This window comes from Panthera onca, chromosome B4 (genome assembly GCF_046562875.1).
Source record: "Panthera onca isolate mPanOnc1 chromosome B4, mPanOnc1 haplotype 2, whole genome shotgun sequence".
Lineage (NCBI taxonomy): Eukaryota > Metazoa > Chordata > Mammalia > Carnivora > Felidae > Panthera > Panthera onca.
Genome location: NC_138345.1, coordinates 20,755,007 through 20,774,168, shown reverse-complemented (window position 1 = coordinate 20,774,168; position 19,162 = coordinate 20,755,007). Strand labels below are relative to the sequence as shown.

General features: G+C 48.3%; 1 non-coding gene across 1 annotated transcript; it reads left to right on the top strand.

Moving 5' to 3' along the window:
- The first annotated feature begins 15,445 nt into the window (after positions 1-15,445).
- LOC132660422 (U6 spliceosomal RNA) lies at positions 15,446-15,552 on the top strand. Its single transcript, XR_009601773.1, has one exon. It is a non-coding gene; the product is annotated as a U6 spliceosomal RNA (small nuclear RNA).
- Positions 15,553-19,162: the final 3,610 nt, after the last annotated feature.

Sequence of the window (19,162 nt, the reverse complement as noted above, 5' to 3'; positions counted from 1 at the left end):
GAAATGAAGGGAAACCTTGTAGCACAATGTCTGGGTCAAACGGCCTCCTTTTGATCCTAAGGGCGGAGTGTTTACACTTGGCTCCTTCATTTTTTTTTTTTAATTTTTTTTTTTTTAACATTTATTTATTTTCGAGACAGAGAGAGACAGAGCATGAACGGGGGAGGGGCAGAGAGAGAGGGAGACACAGAATCTGAAACAGGCTCCAGGCTCTGAGCAGTCAGCACAGAGCCCGACGCGGGGCTCGAACTCACGGACCGCAAGATTGTGACCTGAGCCGAAGTCGGACGCTTAACCGACTGAGCCACCGACGCGCCCCTACACTTTGCTCCTTCAGAGGGCACATTGAGTCACTCGGTTCTACTAAGTGGAGCAGGCTGGCCTAGCCTGGAATCTTTTTGAACCAGGAACACAGCCTTTCATTCCACAATTAGAGACAGGGCCCCAAGTACCAGGAGGAAATGTCGAAAATGAGAGGCCATGAGTGAATATGCTTCGTAGACTGTAAATAAATGCAACCCATGTAAAAAGCACCACTGTCATTGACCGAAGACACCTCAAATGTCCAGTGCTAATTCCAGGTATTTTCTTTGCACGCTTCAGCCCAGCTGGATTCGGAGCTGTGTGCGACATACGTTCCAAGGAGAACTTACGGCAACAGATCTTTCCATTTTTTTTTTTAATTTTTTTTAATGTTTATTTATTTTTGAGACAGAGAGAGACAGAGCATGAACAGGGGAGGGGCAGAGAGAGAGGGAGACACAGAATCTGAAACAGGCTCCAGGCTCTGAGCTGTCAGCACAGAGCCCGACACGGGGCTCGAACTCACGGACCGCGAGATCATGACCTGAGCCGAAGTCGGACGCTTAACCAACCAAGCCACCCAGGCGCCCCCAGATCTTTCCATTTTTAACCACAGTGCCACCTTCCTCTAGGCTCAACCACCGGAATCTCAGCTCAGGGGTGGGGGTGGGGGGCGCTGGACGCAGAAGGAAAGCGGAGGGGAGAAAAAAAACATTGGAAATGCGTTCTCGCTAAGACAGTGAAGGCTTACGTTCCAGAAGAAGCCGCTTGACATGAGTGACCACAACTTTGATGAAACCAGCCTCACCTGTTTGATTGACGGCTTGTGCTCATTCACAGGTGAACAAAAGTTAGTGAAATCCTGACTCCGCTCCTTACCAGCACTGTTACGGAGTCCCTCTCTCTGTTTCCTCGCCTGTAAAATGGGTATAGTCATAACGCCTGCCCCACAGTGTTGCCTCGAAGATGAATCAGCATGTATCAAGCGCTTAGCACAGTGCCAGGTACATAGTAAGCACTCAGAAATGTCAGCTATCGTTACCAAGTAGACTCACCGCTTTGGTGAAGGGCAACTGAGCACTAATTCTCATAAGACGTTTACAAAAGTCTTTAAAACCTCAAACGTGTATTAGCCCCAGCCCTACCCATCAAAGATACCATTTTCTCTCCTCTGATACACCTTCCTCCCTCACAGCCAGTATTTTCCAGGCTGGGGACATGAGCAACGCAAAGTGGCCAATAGAAAAATCTTAGCAAAAAAAAAAAAGAGAAGACTACATTCAATTCGCGCTCATTTTCTCAAGACCTAACCAAGTGAGAGGCGATAGCTTAGATAGGTCTTCACGACCACGAGTGACGGAAGCGTCCGAGTGTCTGTGCCACATAAAACCCAGGAGGCATTACAGGTCTGAGGCTGTTGAGTGTCTCGTGCTGACGAATGTCTCACACCCTGCAGCTTCTGAGGAGGACAAAACCTGTCCCAGACCATGGCCTGCACTGCTAATCAAGGCTGGCTGCCTGGGCCCGTGTCCAGGGGGTCAAACAAGGGTGGTAGGGAAGGAAGAGGAGAAACACGGGGACCCATTGCCTGGAGGGGGAAATCCCTGGTCCTGACCCCATCTTTGCAAAGAGGGGTTTCCACTTACTTGCGTTAACATCCCCAGCGGGAAGGCTTTGTCCTGCGGAAGGGCCTGGCTCCCACCTGTGTCTTTGGCTCTGTTGTCCGAACTGCACCCAACTTCTCGTCAGGCCCCCACTGGCCTCTCTGCCTCCGAGAGAGACACGTTGCATCCACTTCCTGCCCCAGGAGGAGTAAAATACCAATCAGAGCTCAAAGTGCCTACCGCTGACCTTAAAGTGACAGGTGTGTAAGCAAGAAAGAGCCGCAGGACAAGGCTCACCAGACCCCCCCATTCTCTCCCTGTGGCCTTCACTTGACCTCTCCAGGCTTCAGTTTCTTCGTCTATCGGATGCAGATAACAAGTTGCTGGAAGAAACCAGCAATAATTTTGTCAGCTCTAAAGTCTTACAAAAACGGAAGGTGTTGTGTTGTGATTCCTGTCACAGCTGCAGGGGTTGAGGGAAGATCACTCAACAAAGCTCTTGTCTGGTCCAGTCTGGCACCTCGAGGCCAGACTCAGCCGGCTGGTGACAGACCCAGCAGCTTTCTGGGTCCTGTTCTAGTATTGCATCATCTGGGGAGGAGGGAGGCTGAGCTAGGAGAATCCAAAAACAGCTTCCAGACTTTTACTGCCAGGAGGACTTACAGCATGTGTGGGGTTTCGGAGAGACAAGTTGGTACGTGGCTTTGATCTTTATCAGGCGAGAGAGTTTCACACAAAATACAAAAAGGGCAGATTTGCCAGTGTGTGTGTGTGTGTGTGTGTGTGTGTGTGTGTGTGTGTGTGTGTAAAAGGGCTGGGTGTAAGAGAGAGAGAGAGGGAGAGATCCCAACAGTGTCAACTAGCAAAGAACGAATTTCTAAACGCCTGCCCCAGCCTTGTGAAACCCTTCTTCGTAGAGATGAGTTTCCAAGACAATCAGAGAAATCCTCCCACTGAGAGATTTCCAGATGCCTTCTTTGCTCTAAGGGGACAGGAGGCCTTTGTATTTGCCCACATCCCACCACTGCCTGCCTCCAGCCACCGCAGCGGAAAGGACACTGGAACAGGACACATATTACCCCATGTAGGCTCTAGGCCTGATTGGAAACCAGGCAGCTCAGGCTGAACTCCCCTTTAGAGAAGGCCAACCCCACACTGTCTTCGTGCAGTTCTGGGTCTTTTAACATTCGCTCGACACCTGCTGGTGCAGGAATAACAACAAATAAAAGCCATTCCTGTCCGAATGCTCTCCACTTCTCCCACCTCCGTTTGTCTGGCTGCTCCTGGCCTCATCATCGCCTCCTCCTGGGCCACTGACCATAGCTTGCTTTCCCCCACTGCTGACCTGGGTGCTGTGGGAGCACTGACCTCCTGCCATGAACACCTGAAATGGGTGCCTCCCCCCCCCACCCCCCCCCCCCGGGCCCCAGTTACCCATTTGCTGCCAGAATGTGGAGCCTATGCTAATTTTACAGGAAACTTCCATTTGGTGAGCAAAAGAGCTGGTCCTGCCTCTGCACTGGCTTGCAGAAGCTGCCTGCAATTCTCACAGCTACTTTCCAAGTATCTGACTCCGTGGTGGATTGCTTTTTGTCATTTCAATGGACAGTTAACCTTCGTGACACTCAGTGACCACGACCGTCCAAGAGCTGACACTGGGGCCTCCAGAGCACATAGTTTCTTTTCATTGGGCCTTCCCGATGGATCTTGGGCTTCTAACGGAAATATAATGGGTGCTAATTTAACGGCTGTGGGTGTACTACCTAAATCCTTATTTTGCATTGTGGACTTTCCTCCTGATGCACTTTAAATGGAAATGTATCGAGTAAAGGGACATTAATGTTTTTAAATGATCACCACAATCCCTAGAGAGTGGACAGCCAGCAGCACCTGTCTGCGTGGGGCAGCTGTTTTCCTTGGCACAATACTTCAACAGCAGTAAGTGGGCAAGAAATAATTGGGCAGCTCCTCTTGGCCTACGATGTGAGCGACCAGATTGGCGCGCAGAAAGCAGGGCCTTCCCAAGGAGCCCACCCGCGGCGTGTCCTCCCTAAAGGGCTCTCGGCCTCCGCAGCTGGGCCTCCTCCCGTGTCGCCGGTGCCACGGCTCCGCAAAGCCTCCTGCAGGAAGCGAGGGGGGACCTCCTCTCGGCTCCCTAAGCCTGGGGGACACTCAGGGGAGGCGCGGGCGGGAGTGTGGGCCGGTGCCACTGAAGCCTGCGGGGCGGGAGGCGGGAGCCCGCACCCCGGCCCCTTCCAAGTGACCCCCGGCGTCTGCCCGCCTATGAGGCCGCCGGCGAAGAAGGCCTCGGGCAATGGGCGAGGGCAGCGCGGGCCTGGGCGCCCAGGCGTCCCTCGACCCCCCGCTCTCGGCTTTTGGGGCGCGGGGCAAGAAAGCGCAGAGAATTGCAGCAGCCCACGACCCCCACCTCAGCCTCCAACCCCCGGAAAGGGCCCTGAGGCCCAGAGCAGCTGCCCTCCCCTCCCTCGGAACCCGAGTCCTTGTCTACTGCGGGGGTGGGGAGCTCAGGGGCACAGGGAGGGAGCCCTCGGGGCAGGAGCGGGTTGGCGGGGCGGTGGGGCAGAGGGCCCCCGACATGGAGGGGCACCGGCTAGGCCGGGCCGCAGCGCCCTTCTGGGACCCTTCTGCCACCCGCAGGCCTCGCCCCGAGCCGCCACAGGTGCCTTCGGGTCAAAGTCAGGGCGAATCCCACCCCTTCCAGGGGCCACTCCTTTGTGCCGAGCTCCTCAGGCGATTGCTTTAGTAACAGGAGGTCTGGAAGGAAGAGAGGCGGGGTCCCCTCGTGGCAAGGAGAGACGCAGGAGCCCCGAGGCGGCCCGGGATGCAGGCGACCGATGAAAAAGCCAAAGGGCGTCAGCTCGAATCTCTCAGAGGGCGATTTTAACTCGCAGAGAGGCTCAGCATATGGTTTCCATGTTGGGCGGCGGATACAAAGAACCACTGGGAGCCAAGGGAATCTCCTGACATCGCAGGCCCAGCCATCCCGATCTATGGGGCCTGAGTGGCAGCGGGCTGGATGTTTGGTTGAGTTGCAATTAAATCGAGATCATTACGCCGAGCCTCTCAGCTTGTTAATATGTATCGCTGGGAGCGACAGGACTCCGCTCCCTCGAGGCGGACTTTGCAGGCCCGGGAGGAGCGGAGCCCGGTGTCTCTGGGCCTGGAGCTTCACCGGTGACCCGGGAGAAGAAAGTTTGGTGGGTAAAATGGGAGTCGCTCGCCTTCTGCGTTTCTGCTAATAACGTGAGCGGGGAAAAGTCTGGCGGGGATGCGGCCGCGTCCTGCGGGAACCTCTCTGTCCGTGCGTCCTGAGGGCGGCCGAGCGGCGCCCAGCACCTCGCAGGGCCGCCCGCCGGGTCCAGGGCGGCGAGCGTTTCGGAAGCCCCGTTATTTGCTCTTTATTAATTACCCAAACATTGCCTTCCTGCAATATGTTTCCAGTTCCTGGGACAGACGGCGTGTTAGGAAGTGTTCCAATAATTAGGACTCGGGCAGGATTTCTTTTATGCTGCCTCCCTTGTCTTTGAGAGCCTGTAGGGCAGGGGCGAGGGATTAAATGTGGCCCTCGCTCCGGGGAGGTTCCGCAAAAACGCGCACGTCGGGCCTCTTTCTCCCTCCGAGGGTCCCTGCAGGGTGCGGGGGCGTCGGCGAAATCCTGGACCCGCGGGAGGAGCGCTCAGCGCCCGGGATCGCGCCCCGGGCCCGGAGCGGCGGGGAAGGGGGGCTGCGCGGGCCGGCGCAGCGGCCTCCACCCGTGGCTGCGCGCCCGACCTCGGGGCTCGTGGGCTCGGAGCGGTCGGCTCCCGGCCGGCGGCCGCGCTCCCAGACACGCGGCAACGCTTTAGCAAGGGTCTGCAGGGCGCACACGCCGCTGCTTTCTGCTGTCCCGCAGGGGTGCTGGGGCCGGGGGCAGGGGCGGGGGTGGGGGGAGGGAAGGCGCGTCCCTCGGCCCCGAGGGCGGGGGCAGCGGCGGAGCCGGGGGATTCTCCGGTCACAAACGCGCGGTTCCGCGGGCGCGCAGCTGCGGTTCCCATGGCAACGCGGCGCCGCGAGGCAGCCGGCGAGTCCCCGCGGCCCGAGGCTGCGCTGCGAATGGAGCTCTTCGCTGTGGCCGCCGCGGCCGCCAGCCTCTTCCTGCTCCTGGTCTTCCTCATCTTCCTCTCGGTCTACGTGGGCTCGGGGCCTCTCCACCAGCCTCTGCCCCAGAACTGTTAGCCGAAGAAAGAGGAATTTGTAGTCGCAAGGCGTGTTCCGGATGGAGCTGCGCGCCTCCAAGGAAGGCTCCTGCTCGGTCCTGTGGGTACCCTGTCCCTGGCACCCGGGTCCAGATGTGGCGCCACCAGACAGCGCTTCGCGGATGTGCTCGGCCCGTCCGAGCCGCTCCGAGGGCGGGTTAGCACTGACCCCAATAAATGACGAGGGAGACTCCCTGTTTGTTAAAAGGGGGCCCGACGGGATTTGATTATGATGGTTTGGGGTTACAGCATAAAGGCGAATTTTAACCAAGAGACGTAGCTGGCAGTGGAAGCGAGTTTTCTTCACACATCTCTCTCCATACACACACGCACGCCTGGCAGGCACGAAATGATTCTGTTTATCCACGTAAAGAAAGTGTGTTCACCCACGGATGGTGGCGTTTAGCAGCGCGGAACCGTGGCCCTAGATCATTTACAATGAGGAAGAGGCGACCTCAGAACTAAAAGCAATCCTGTTTATCCAGTCCATTGCCATTGCTCTGTGTACAGCTCTTTTTGACGTTAGCCCAGTTTGAAAAAACAGTGTGGTCATGATGACAATCTTCAGTTTTATCACGGGAAAGTCAATCTGATAGAAGGGTAATCTATTAGATGCTGATTTCCGGTAGACAAAAACGCTTGCTGTTTGGGGCATATTTACACTGGCTGCTTCAAATCGATACTGTATACCGATATTTTCTTTTTCACTTTCTTGACCTTCCAGTAGTGTCTTGGGTAACTGCCATATTATCCATTCCCCAACCCCCTTATCCTGCTTGTTGCTATTTTTTAAAATAAGCTTTTTCAATTTCAGAATGGGTGTAGGCTTGCCGAAAAGTGGCAGAGTTTTCCCACACTCAGCCCCCAGTTTCTCCTATTAACATCTCACATCAGTGTGGGACATTTGTCACAACTAATGAACCAATACTGATATCTATTATTAACTAAACGCCATACTTCATTCATTTGGAGTTTCTTCATTTTAACAATTTTCCTCTTTCTGTTCTTAGATCCCATCCAAGATACCACATTACATTTAGTTCTCATGTCTCCTTAGGCAGTGACAGTTTCTCAGACTCGTTTTTGATGACCTTGAAAGTTTGAAGATCTGTTTAAATTGGGAGATAACTTACCTGTAGTGAAAGCAGAGACCTCACATAGTTTTATGAGTTTCAACAACTGTATACACCTGACACAACCCACCTTTGCATAAAGAACAAATCTTATATTGGAAATCTTGTCACACAAATATTGCAAATGTATCTGTATAGATACACAATTTGCTAAAAAATTTTCCCACAGCCTTTCAACTCTACCTTAATATTTTAAAATTTGCAGTTCCAAAGGATGTTAAAGAGGTATCAGCCTAGTGTTATTTTTAATGGTTTGTTGCTCATTTAGTTCAATAGTCTTTTGGACACAACTTAAGCTACTAATTGTTCTCTGTTCTAGAACATTTTCTTCTCTATGGAGAGTACGATGCAGGCATGCTCCTTAAGAAATCAGACAAATTGGGGGATGAGTCAGTCTGGGAAGCTTACTGGGGGTGGCTTAGCAATTTTAAAAACACTTTGTTTTTAAGTTCTTAATATCGAAGCAATAATTAATGCACTCATTCATGCCTAGCTCTTGGGGGAATTGTTTCTCAGCAATTTTGTCATAGATCACTGATTCTCCTAATTGTAAAAAAAAAATTGTTCCACACTTGAGAATTTGACACATGATGTAACCCCCAAACGTATCTTTTTAAATGATGTTAGCAAACAGGAAAAAGGAAACAAAGGTCTTACACCATTGTGAACGTGGATTCTATAACCGAGAACTTGGTGCACACATATATATTTTAAATCAGTGAGTAAAGCATTCAATTAATAGACTCTAATTTCCTCTTGCTTCTGTGGTGTTTTATCTGGCAGGCTCAGTGGATCACGTATTTATGGCTGGTAATACAGAGGTGTGGATAGGAGAGAGAAAATGTAAAATTTAAAGTCACAGTTCTCCTCTTTGCCATTCACCATTCATGCACAACTATTTTTGAGAAACCCACACACTTGTCCAGTGGGGTAAAGACCTTCGGACCGCATTTAGTTGATGCTGATCACATCCAAGGACACTTCTGTCCATAATTCCAGGACCGGCCTCTCAGAAGCAGTTTTTGGCTAACACAGCTTTTCAGGTCAGACTGTTTTGTGCCAACACAATTCGTGTTATCTTCCCTAGTCTACAAGTAAAACCCAAGTCAGTGAGGGTAGAACACCGTTCAAAAAGTGTGGGTGACAACAAGCAGATGATTATCGTTCTTCTATCACAACAAAAGAAGATTTAAAAAGTCTGTGTCATCAAATATATTTTCTGCCCATTGTAAAAAAAAACTCAGTCGCTACTCAAACCACATAATATGAACAAATATCAATCTAGAAAGATAACTCTGATAAGCATATTAATTTTTGAGGGGTAGTGCCTTTCTAATGAAGGCCACCTTTAATTACAGCTGAGAAAAGACAAAATGGTTAAAGAACTTAGCATGTGTGCTATTTGAAATTATTTGCCTGAGTTTAGGTGAGCTGTGACCATTGGCAAGGATGTCAGAAACAAAGATCTGTGTTTTGCTACGTGCGTTATGAATCGCATGTCAGCAGCTGTCACTCATTGGCTGAGGGCTCAGCCTGACTGAGTCACATCTGCAGTGTTCCAGGCAGTGGAGACGAACGAATGTGATCTCTGAAATTAGACAGCCAGGTCCATACCTGGTGCCATCACAGGCTCGCAGGTAACCTTAGGCAGGTCACTTAACTCTGTGCCCTCAACTGTAAAATGAGGATAATGCCAACTTTGTAAAATTGTTGGGAAGATTAAGTGAGATATACGGGGGTGCCTGAGTGGCTCAGCTGGTTAAGCATCTGACTTGATTTCGGTTCGGGTCATGATCTCACACTTCGTGAGATCGAGCCCCGAGGTGGGCTCTATGCTGACATCACAGAGCCTGCTTGGGATTCTCTCTCCCCCCCTCTTTCTGCCCCTCTCTCTTTCTCAAATAAACATTAAAAACATAAATGAGATATACATACCAGTCAGAATGGGAAGCGCATAAGGAACATTCAGCAAATGATAAATATCACTGTTTTTGTTGTTGCTAAGTTTTGACCAGCTACTGAAGCCTATTATATGCTGTATGTATATGTAGTATATTATCTGCTGGGTTTTCAGGAATGTGGAAAACAGAGGTGTTACTTCGGGGAACCTAAAAACGGAATCCCTAAATTTGTGCCCCGTTTGTCCTGTTTTAAGAAGCACTTATTTCTGACCTAGGATCTAACCATTCTGCTAAATGGTTCACGTTGCCGTGTTCTTGTTCATTATCACAAAAGAGTTACAAACGAAAAGGAAATGCAACTCTTGGCCAGCCTATCCAAGCCCCTATGTAATCACACACAGATCCTGACCAGATTCCCCCAGCAACACCAAAGACTGGATCGACTGTAATGTCTCCATTTACTCAACAGACATTAGCGAGCAGTAAGCAAGTGCCAGCCGCTGTTGGGCACTGGCTATTATTCATAAATAAGATCCAGTCCCCACCCTCCAGATGCTTAGGGTGCAGTGGGCAAGATACAAAATTGAACATACAGTTAGGGTTCCCAGATTAAGTGTCGCGACAGACGTGCAGGAGATGTTGTGGGAACACCTGGGGACACCTAGCCCTGACCGAGGGGTGCGGATAGGCAAGAGGAATCTCCCAGAGAAGATGCCTGATGTGAGCGTTGAGAAAAACCGGGGCCCTGATCCAGCTGAGGAATGAGGAGAGCTGAGCTGAGAATGGACTGCGGATGGAGAGAAGGGATCTGGTTCTATAAGGAGAAGAGGCAAAGCCTGGTTACCAGCTGGATGTGAAGAACAAGGGAGAGAAGACAGTGAAGGAAGATCCCAGGTTTCTGTTCAGGGGACTGGATGGATGGTGGAGCCATTGACCAAGAGGGAATTCTGGAGAAAGAGCGGGTTTGGGGAGGCAGATCTCTTATTTGATTTCAGATACAAGGGTTTGAGGTGTTCAGGGCACACGGCAATAGAGATGCCCAGTCTACAGACCGTTACAAGGTTCTGCAGGTGTGAGGGTCGATGGGAGGGCCGGTCAGAGTCCATCCCTGTGTCCATACGAATGAGGGGCCATCTACCCAAAGTGGTGAAGCAGAAGACATGCTAACGGGTGCCACCGTCATATGCAATTCCCAGTTCTAGAAGGTACAATAAATGTTCACTCCAAAGAAAAACCAGACTTTGAGAAGCCAACCAATCTTCTGGGGTGAAATCCCTATGGCCTAAGAAGAGGGAAGATACAACAGTAGGAAAATGGGATGGAGAGGTGATACCTGACCTGGGAACATGAAAGACTGCTACCAGATATTCTAGGGTGTCCTGTATGATCATTTCTATAATCTCAATCCTTTTAGGCCCGGATAATTTCCTGTGAAAAATAGACTTACAGTTTTCCATGGGAAATTAGCACTCACTCTGGCGAAAGTCACTTTACAACCAAATTGAACACATATTCCGTTCCTAAATAAAGGATGTACAGAACTATAGGTAGTTCTCTTATTTAGCTTAAACTGTTTATTACAGGGTGTCTGTGTGGCTCAGTCAGTTAAGCGTCCAACTTTAGCTCAGGTCATGATTTCACGGTTCATGAGTTTGAGCCCCACATCAGGCTCTGTGCTGACAGCTCGGAGCCTGGAGCCTGCTTCCGATTCTGTGTCTCCCTCTCTCTGCCCCTCCCCAGCTCATGCTCTGTCTCTCTCCGTCTCTCAAAGTAAATAAACATTAAAAAAAAAAAATTTAGGGGCGCCTGGGTGGCTCAGTCGGTTGAGCGTCCGACTTCAGCTCAGGTCACGATCTTGCGGTCCATGAGTTCGAGCTCCGCGTCAGGCTCTGGGCTGATGGCTCAGAGCCTGGAGCCTGTTTCCGATTCTGTGTCTCCCTCTCTCTCTGCCCCTTCCCCGTTCATGCTCTGTCTCTCTCTGTCTCAAAAATAAATAAATGTTAAAAAAAAAAAATTAAAAAAAAAATTTAATGTTTAACTATTATAAAATTTCTCAAGGAGTTTTAAGAATTGTGAAAATGGATTATAAAAAATACATATCTCCCCTGCCAATTCCTTTGTTTATCCTTCCTGGCACACTGCTAACCAAAATACGAAGTTCTAATACCTATGAACAAAGAAGTCATTCTCACTGATTCAAACGGCCTGACTGGGGTGGGTGTTGAGGGAGAGAATAATTGGTAACTTCGAAGAGATAATGTGGCATGGCAGATGAGAGCCTGGCCATTGGGGTGATGGGGAATTTGCATCCTGCCAGGCTTTCCCTCTTGGTAGCTGCCAGGCCTCGGGCCGGGTCATAACCTCTAAATTGGATACCACACCACACTTTTCACACTTGTTTTGAAGATTCAATCAGGTAAGCCATGTAATGTCCTTAGCACAGTACCTGCGACATAATAGTCTCAATACCTTTAGCTCTTAGTGATAACTCACTTAACCACTTTGGAGCCAACTGTTGTTAGCCTAAGTTGTTACTTCTCAAAGTCAGGTTCTTCCAACAAGCCACCCCAGGATTCGCTATTGTCCATAGACTCATGGCTGCACTTACGATAAATGATACCACAAGGAATGGTCCTTACCTATTCCGGGACCTGTAAGTTTTCGTCGGTAAAAACAAACACAAAGTTTTAGGTGTCGCTTCTTAGGTAAAACTTTAGGTAAAACTGAAACCTGCCTCTACGCTTCTCCCGAAAACTGTAACGGCTGCGGCAACATAAGCCTTTTTCCCTCTCTGATGAAGGCAGCGCTTTCTGGCTTGTGGTTCAGTTGACTTTTCCAACCGTCCTCCAAATGTTTCTCAAAGAGACCTGAAGGGTGAACACGGCAGACTGGAAAACTAGACTGGCCCTGTGTCAATGACTTGCTCTAGCATCACAGGTTTATTAGTGAAACGCATGTGTAAACGCTGCCTCTCTGAGGGCTCCGGAACTAGCACACTAAAACTCCACTGCGAGACGGAGCACAATTGTCGATGTTTCTGACAGGGGTTGCATTTAATCTAGCAGAAAGTTACCTTTGGCCAACATCCCGCCCTGCTCCTCGTCCAGCCGACAGGGGGTCTAGGGCCAAAGGCCAGTGGGAGGTTGTGCCTTGTAGGAAAGCTGTTAGAGCCTTTCCAGCGTGGGGCGAGCTCAGGAGAGCACCTTGGGGATGCAGGAGATCCGGGGAGGGTGTTGCATTTTGTTCTCAAGGCTTTTGGCATCAACACAGCCTACAGGCCTGTGAGCGGGCAGCAGACAAGCTTCCCCTCCGCGCTCAGGAGGCCGTCACTGTGACTTCTGCAGTTCCAAAGCTTTTTAAAAATATTTTTTAAATGTTTCTTTATTTTTGAGAGAGATACAGAGACACAGTGCAAGCAGGAAAGGTGCAGAGAAAGAGGGAGACACAGAATCCAAAGCAGGCTCCAGGCTCCGAGCTGTCGGCACAGAGCCCGATGTGGGGCTCGAACTCACAAGCCGTGATGAGATCATGAGCTGAGCTGAAGTGGGACGCTTCACCAACTGGGCCACCCAGGCGCTCCAGCCAAAAATTTTTTGTACACTCAGTATATGTATTTTTCAATTGCCTGGTTTTTTTTTTGTTGTTGTTTGTTTTTTCCCTTGAGTAAGGAAAGAACTCTACGGACGCCTGGGTGGCTCAGTTGGCTAAGCCCCAGACTTCTGATTTCGGCTCAGGTCATGTTCTCACACTTCGTGAGATCAGACCCCGCGTCAGGCTCTGCATTGACAGCACGGAGTCTTCTTGGGACTCTCTCTCTCTCTCCCCCCCTCTCTTTCTGCCCCTCCCCCACTTGCTTTCTCTCTCTTCCAATAAACAACAACAACAACAAAATTCCAGAGTGAATCAAGGGGTATGGGGTGAGGAAGGGAAGGGCTCAAGAACCTGGAATCACATCCACGGCTATTTTTTAGGCAGAAGCGTAAATATCAAATAAATATTTGCTGAATGCTGAACCACTGCATAGACACATGTCTGTATCTCCTAAGCATTTACTGTAGTGATGAGTCAACATCTTTTCCTGTGGGGAACCCTCATATATTATCCCATTTGGGGCAGGTTAAAGTGAGCCACACCGAATTAAGCAATTTCTTAATGACAGCAAAAAAGTCAGCTGAAATGGAATTTCAGATCCTTTAATCATGAGTTGCACCAACACACGTCACTTTCAGTATTAAAAATACCACTTATAGGGGCGCCTGGGTGGCTCAGGCAGTTCGGCGTCCGACTTCGGCTCAGGTCATGATCTCACAGTTCTTAAGTTCGAGCCCGCGTCAGGCTCTGTGCTGACAGCTCAGAGCCTGGAACCTGCTTCGGATTCTGTGTCTCCCTCTCTCTGCCCCTCCCCTGCTCACACTCTGTCTTTCTCTCTCTCTCAAAAATAAACAAACATTAAAAAAATTTTTTTGAATACCACGTCTAGAATCTTCCTTAACAAAAAATGCAGAAAACAGCTGATGAGTGACATACACGTTAAGTGTTAAATTGCTTCCTATGTTTTTATATTAAGTGAAAAGGGCAGAGCAGGTGACCAGAATTCTGATTTTTTTACATAGTGCTTGCCGAGGATTATTCTCGTTTCTCAGGAAACAGCTTGAACTACACTCACTACACAGTTGTGTTCTTCAAAAATTCATTTTCAGTGTAATTCTAGCACACATCTATGAGCTACTCACGTTTAGAAAGAAGCAGAAGCTTGTTAAGACGGACAAGTATGAAGCCAAGGCACGAGTCTAATACCGTTAACAGCTCATTATGTACATTATATTTTCCAAACCAAATCCTGGCATCTGATCTGGAAAATGCATGTGGGAACAATATGGCAAATATTTAAAACCAGAGCAGTTTCAGAGAATTTGGATGATCTTCTGACTGTATTATTAAACGTGAGGAACATATTTTGGGATAACTTGGAAATACATGAACATTCGATTAATATTGACCTTAATTGTACCTTTTCAGTCCTTGTTCTCATTTGCCCACCTCTTACAAACCTAAAATAACTATTAGTAATGACACTTCAACTTCAGAATGTTAAATATTAAAATATCGAATGTTAAACTTCACATAATAGACCCTTAATTTTTCCCACAATAAACTCCAAAGACTAGATCTATAAAGGCACTGGAAAAACATACGTTGAATAATGTCCATGTGGGCAGACCTACTGGAAAATCAGGCAACATCTTTCCCCTTGATTTAAAAATCTGTATTTTCTCTGATTTGCGGGGCAGCTTTTATTTATTCTGAATTTCCGTCACGGCCGGACACATCGTTATTTGCCTGATTTGAAAGAAAACGAAAAAGAACTCAGAGAATTACAGGTGCCTGGATGGCTTACTTGGTTGAGTGTCCAACTCTTGATTTTGGCTCAGGTCGTGATCTTACGGTCATGGAATCGAGTCTGGCGTCAGGCTTGTGCTGAGCATGGAGCCTGCTTGAGACTTTCTCTCCCTTTCCCTGTGCTCCTCGGGAAATTATAAGATCTGGAAAAACTTACTGAGCATTTACTGTCCGCCAGGGTCAGTTCTCAGATACAGAAAAAGAACCAACAGCCAAACCAACATATGGCCGATTGGCTCCTGGCCTCAAGGAGCCTCTAAGGAAACACACCAATAAGGAGGTAATTGTAATACAATGTGGCAAGGTTTGGATGGGGCTAGGGAACCACCAGGACCTGGAGAACAGCTACTTACCCTCCGTCCCACAGCCAGAGGTGGTTGGACAACATCATCCAGCATGGTGGGTACCTCTCAGCACTGCCTCTCAAGTAGTTTCCATTGAAGCAGAGTGCTTAGGATTTCACAGAATATATAGAACACTTGAAAATGCACTTATGGAAATAAGATCGGTAGTTGTCCTGAGAAGAAGTCTTAAATCACCTAGCATGCTTCACAGTGATCTGTGTCTGCTCAGTAAGGTTTAATGTCCAGTCTTATGAGTAGGTACAGAAATGGGGAACGCCTGGCGGGCTCAGTCGGTTAAGTGGCCGACTTAGGCTCAGGTCACGATCTCACAGTTCATGAGTTCGAGCCCAGCGTCGGGCTCTGTGCTCACAGCTTGGAGCCTGGATCCTGCTTCAGATTCTGTGTCTCCCTCTCTCTCTGCCCCAGCCCCACTCATGCTCTGTCTCTCTGTGTCTTAAAAATAAATAAAGCATTAAAAAATTTTTTTAAATTAAAAAAAGACTAGTGCTCGCTTCGGCAGCACCTATACTAAAATTGGAACGCTACAGAGAAGATTCGCATGGCCCCCGCGCAAGGATGACGTGCAAATTCGTGAAGCGTTCCATATTTTTTTAAAAAACAGAACAATCTGAGGGTTGATGGGGGGTGGGAGGGAGGGGAAAGTGGGTGATGGGCATGGAGGAGGGCACCTGTTGGGATGAGCACTGGGTGTTGTATGGAAACCAATTTGACAATAAATTTCATATTAAAAAAAATAAAATAAAATAATTTTAAAAAAGAGTAGGTATGGAAATGCAAAGTACAGCCAAGCTTGATAAGCTACAAATTGTAAGCTCACTGCACAGTCATTTCGATGGTGAGATTAACTCTGATTGGGAACGAACAACGATGCGTTTGCTCATTTACACATTCTAAGAGTTTGATGTTGGCCAAGTCACTAACCTCACTGTGCCTCATTTTCCTCATCTGTAAAATGGGATAATATTAGTATTGACCATTCAAGGCTGTTGTGAGCATTAAGTGGCATAATTTATGTAAAGTACTTGGAATTTTGCCTGCTACATAGTGCGATTCTAACTGAAGCCAAAATATAAATAGTGTCTGAAGTAGAGATATTAATGAAAGGGAACAGATTCAGTTTAAATAATTTGGTTTGAGAGAAAGGCAGAATTTATATTCTGAAACCTTCCTTTATGCCTAGGTTTTATTTATTATTCATGTGAGAATCATTTGTTAAAAATGGAGTCCTTAGCTTTCAGAGATTCATACTGAAATATTTGTGGATGAAATTATGTGATAGCCGGGATTAATGTAAAAATAACACAGTGGGTAAGGGCTGGAGAAGGAGGGAGTCTAAAAATGAAACATGATTGGTCGTACGTTGATCATTGATGAGGCTGGCAAGAGGCACATGCAGCTTAGTTAGACGTGTCTTTATTCTTGTGTATGTTCTAACCCATACAAAAAAGTCAAAAAATAATAATAAGGTCGGGATTCATAGCTAGTGTCTGTTCCTATGTATAGATTCTCCGGTGGAGATCGAATGTCCAATTTTTCTTTACAAATCAGGCAAGCATGAATTTATGTCAACCCGGTGCAGAAATCATGTTGCTACGGCAACTCTTCACCACATTAAATAACTGTAGAGCCAAAATGGCACCAGGTTTCCTTCAGGAGGTGATCTGAATATCAGAGAGAGAAACCTACCCCAAAGCCTCCCCCCCCAGCCTCCGTCCCCTGCTTACCGTAAGGGACTGAGGGGTGTGGATGCCAACCGAGTTTGGAGCTCAGAAGATTAGGGGATGGGGAGCCTACGGTACAGACTCCTGGAAGAAGTCACCTACATTCAGAGCTCTCTGTGACTGGACTTCCGGTGCAGTCCACACAGCCCCCGGCGGGGGGGGATGGCCCCTGGTTGTCAAGCAGTGAGATCTCCCTAGGAAGACAGACCATCCGCGACCATTCTTTTCTTTTATGACCTTTCCCAACATTTGGGAATGAAAACTGCCCAAGGACAAGAAATGGAGCCCAATCCCCACTTCCCGCACAGGGGACTGTTTCCAGAGAGGCTCACTGTGCGTTTTTAGGATCACAAGTGAGCCACGATGTGGCCAAGGACGTCTGGGCATCAGTAAGTCCATGCCCCTGGCTTCAGAAAGATCTTCTCTAAACATCCCATGTGGGGACTTGAACAGCAACGTGAGAGCAGAGGGACCCCGGCAAGAGGCACGTGGGCACATTCCACAAGGCACAACAGGCTCTCTCGGCTTTGATCATTAGGATTGGCTGTGGTCCCCACTCCTTCACCTGTTTGCCGGGTCATCCTGGGAAAGTCATTCAATCTCTATGTGTTCATTTCCTTGCTAAAGAAAAAAAAATACATATAAAAACTCTAAAATCCCAAGGTTCTGACAAGAATGAAACAAGATAAAATCTGAGGAATGTATGGGTGGTTGCGGAACCTGTGAACTGGGAAGCAAACCTCATTGCTTTTCCCTGTTTTCCTTCCTCCTTTCCTTTCTTCTTTCCTCTGCCTTCTTCCCCTCCTCCCTCCCTTTCCCTTTCTCTCCCTCCTTCCCACTTCCCTTCCCTTCTTCTTTTTAAAAAGTCCTACAGGGGCGTCTGGGTGGCTCAGTCAGTGAAGCGTCAGACTTTGGCTCAGGGCATGAGCTCACGGTTTGTGAGTTCCAGCCCCACATTGGGCTCTCTGCTGTCCACGCAGAGCCCGCTTTGGATCTTCTGTCTCCCTCTCTGTCTGCCCCTCCCCTGCTTGCACGTCTCTCTCTCTCTCTCTCAAAAATAAACAAACATTAAAAATAAATGTTTAAAAAAATAAACAAAACATGCTACAAACCAGCCTGAGATTTTTTTTTTAGCATGTGCCCTGGACACAGTCCTCTCACATTTCCAGCAATTAGTTTCATTTGAAGCTTCTGGGCATTGTCAGGAAGCAACTAGTCCACTGCACCCGAGCCCTTGGGTTTAATCGTCCAACACATTCCGGGATAGCACCTCGTACCCTAACTCCCAGTGCTGTCTTTCTCCTTTAACCTCCGTCCAGCCAACTGAATTCAACACTTTCTTATGCACACGGCTGGGAAGTGTCTCTGAAAAATTGCCTACACGGTACGACCTGGAAAGCTAGCTACCTGGAATCTCATCCGCTCGATCAAGAAGTTGTCTTTATTATGGGAGTAATGGAATGTTTATTTTGGCTGAGTCAACGTGGAGGGCGTTTTTTTGTTTTTTGTTGTTTTATGTTTTCCCAACACTTGGTGCTGGCTGCCAGAAGCCCCCAGCATCCTGCTTGGCATCAGGGATTCAAAACATTTTTAAAGTGACAGAACGTCTGTGCTGGTGTGTATTTTAATATAGCTCAGTGGTTTTGAACAGGCTGTTTTTCACGAGGCTGCTTCTGTTCTGTTTTGTTTTGTTTTGTTTTTCTTTTTTATTACAGGTAGAAATGCTGGCAAATGTAAACAGTCCTCATTTAAAGCTTTTTTATTTTTCCTTCTTTCCTTTCCACCCTTGAAAACGGTAATTCCAAAGCCTGTCTTTGGTTTTCAGAATGTGTGGTGCCCGTCAGGCCACTGAATGGTGTGTTAATTACAAAGTGATTGAGCGTGTCTTCATTTGGTTGCCACAGCGGGCTGGCTGTGAGAAGTGAAGTACATTTCACCTTGTGAGCTCCCCACGGGGTCGAGGCCCCTGGGCAGACAGGGGCTGAGGCCTGAAACGCAGCACTCGAAGCCAGGAGCCTGCGTGAGGGAGGGGAATAAAAGCGTAGGCCAAAAGTCTCAGTGGACTCAAAGGGCAATGGGGAGCCACGGCAAGTCCTAGAGCACGACACAATGACACCCATTAAGAACCATTTGTCTTGCAGTCTCTGGTTAGTCTGGTAGTCTATTAACCATCAGATCAGATCGTAAAGCAATCTACTTGATGGCCAAGCAGTCAAACGACAGATAATGGTCTAGATGGGGTTGAAACCTACTAAATCTGTGTCGGTATTAGACAAAGGAACCGACACACGGTGAACATACTTAACCCAAAGATTTAAAAATAGCTGTGGAACATCTTCCTCATTTCTAAGAAAAACATGCCAAGGATTTGTTAAGAAGACGGTCCTCTGGAATTAAAGAGCTTCGTGAAGAAGATCCCTATCTCTTAGCCATATTCGCCATTGTCGTCAAAAACAGGCATTGAAATGTATGCCCCACG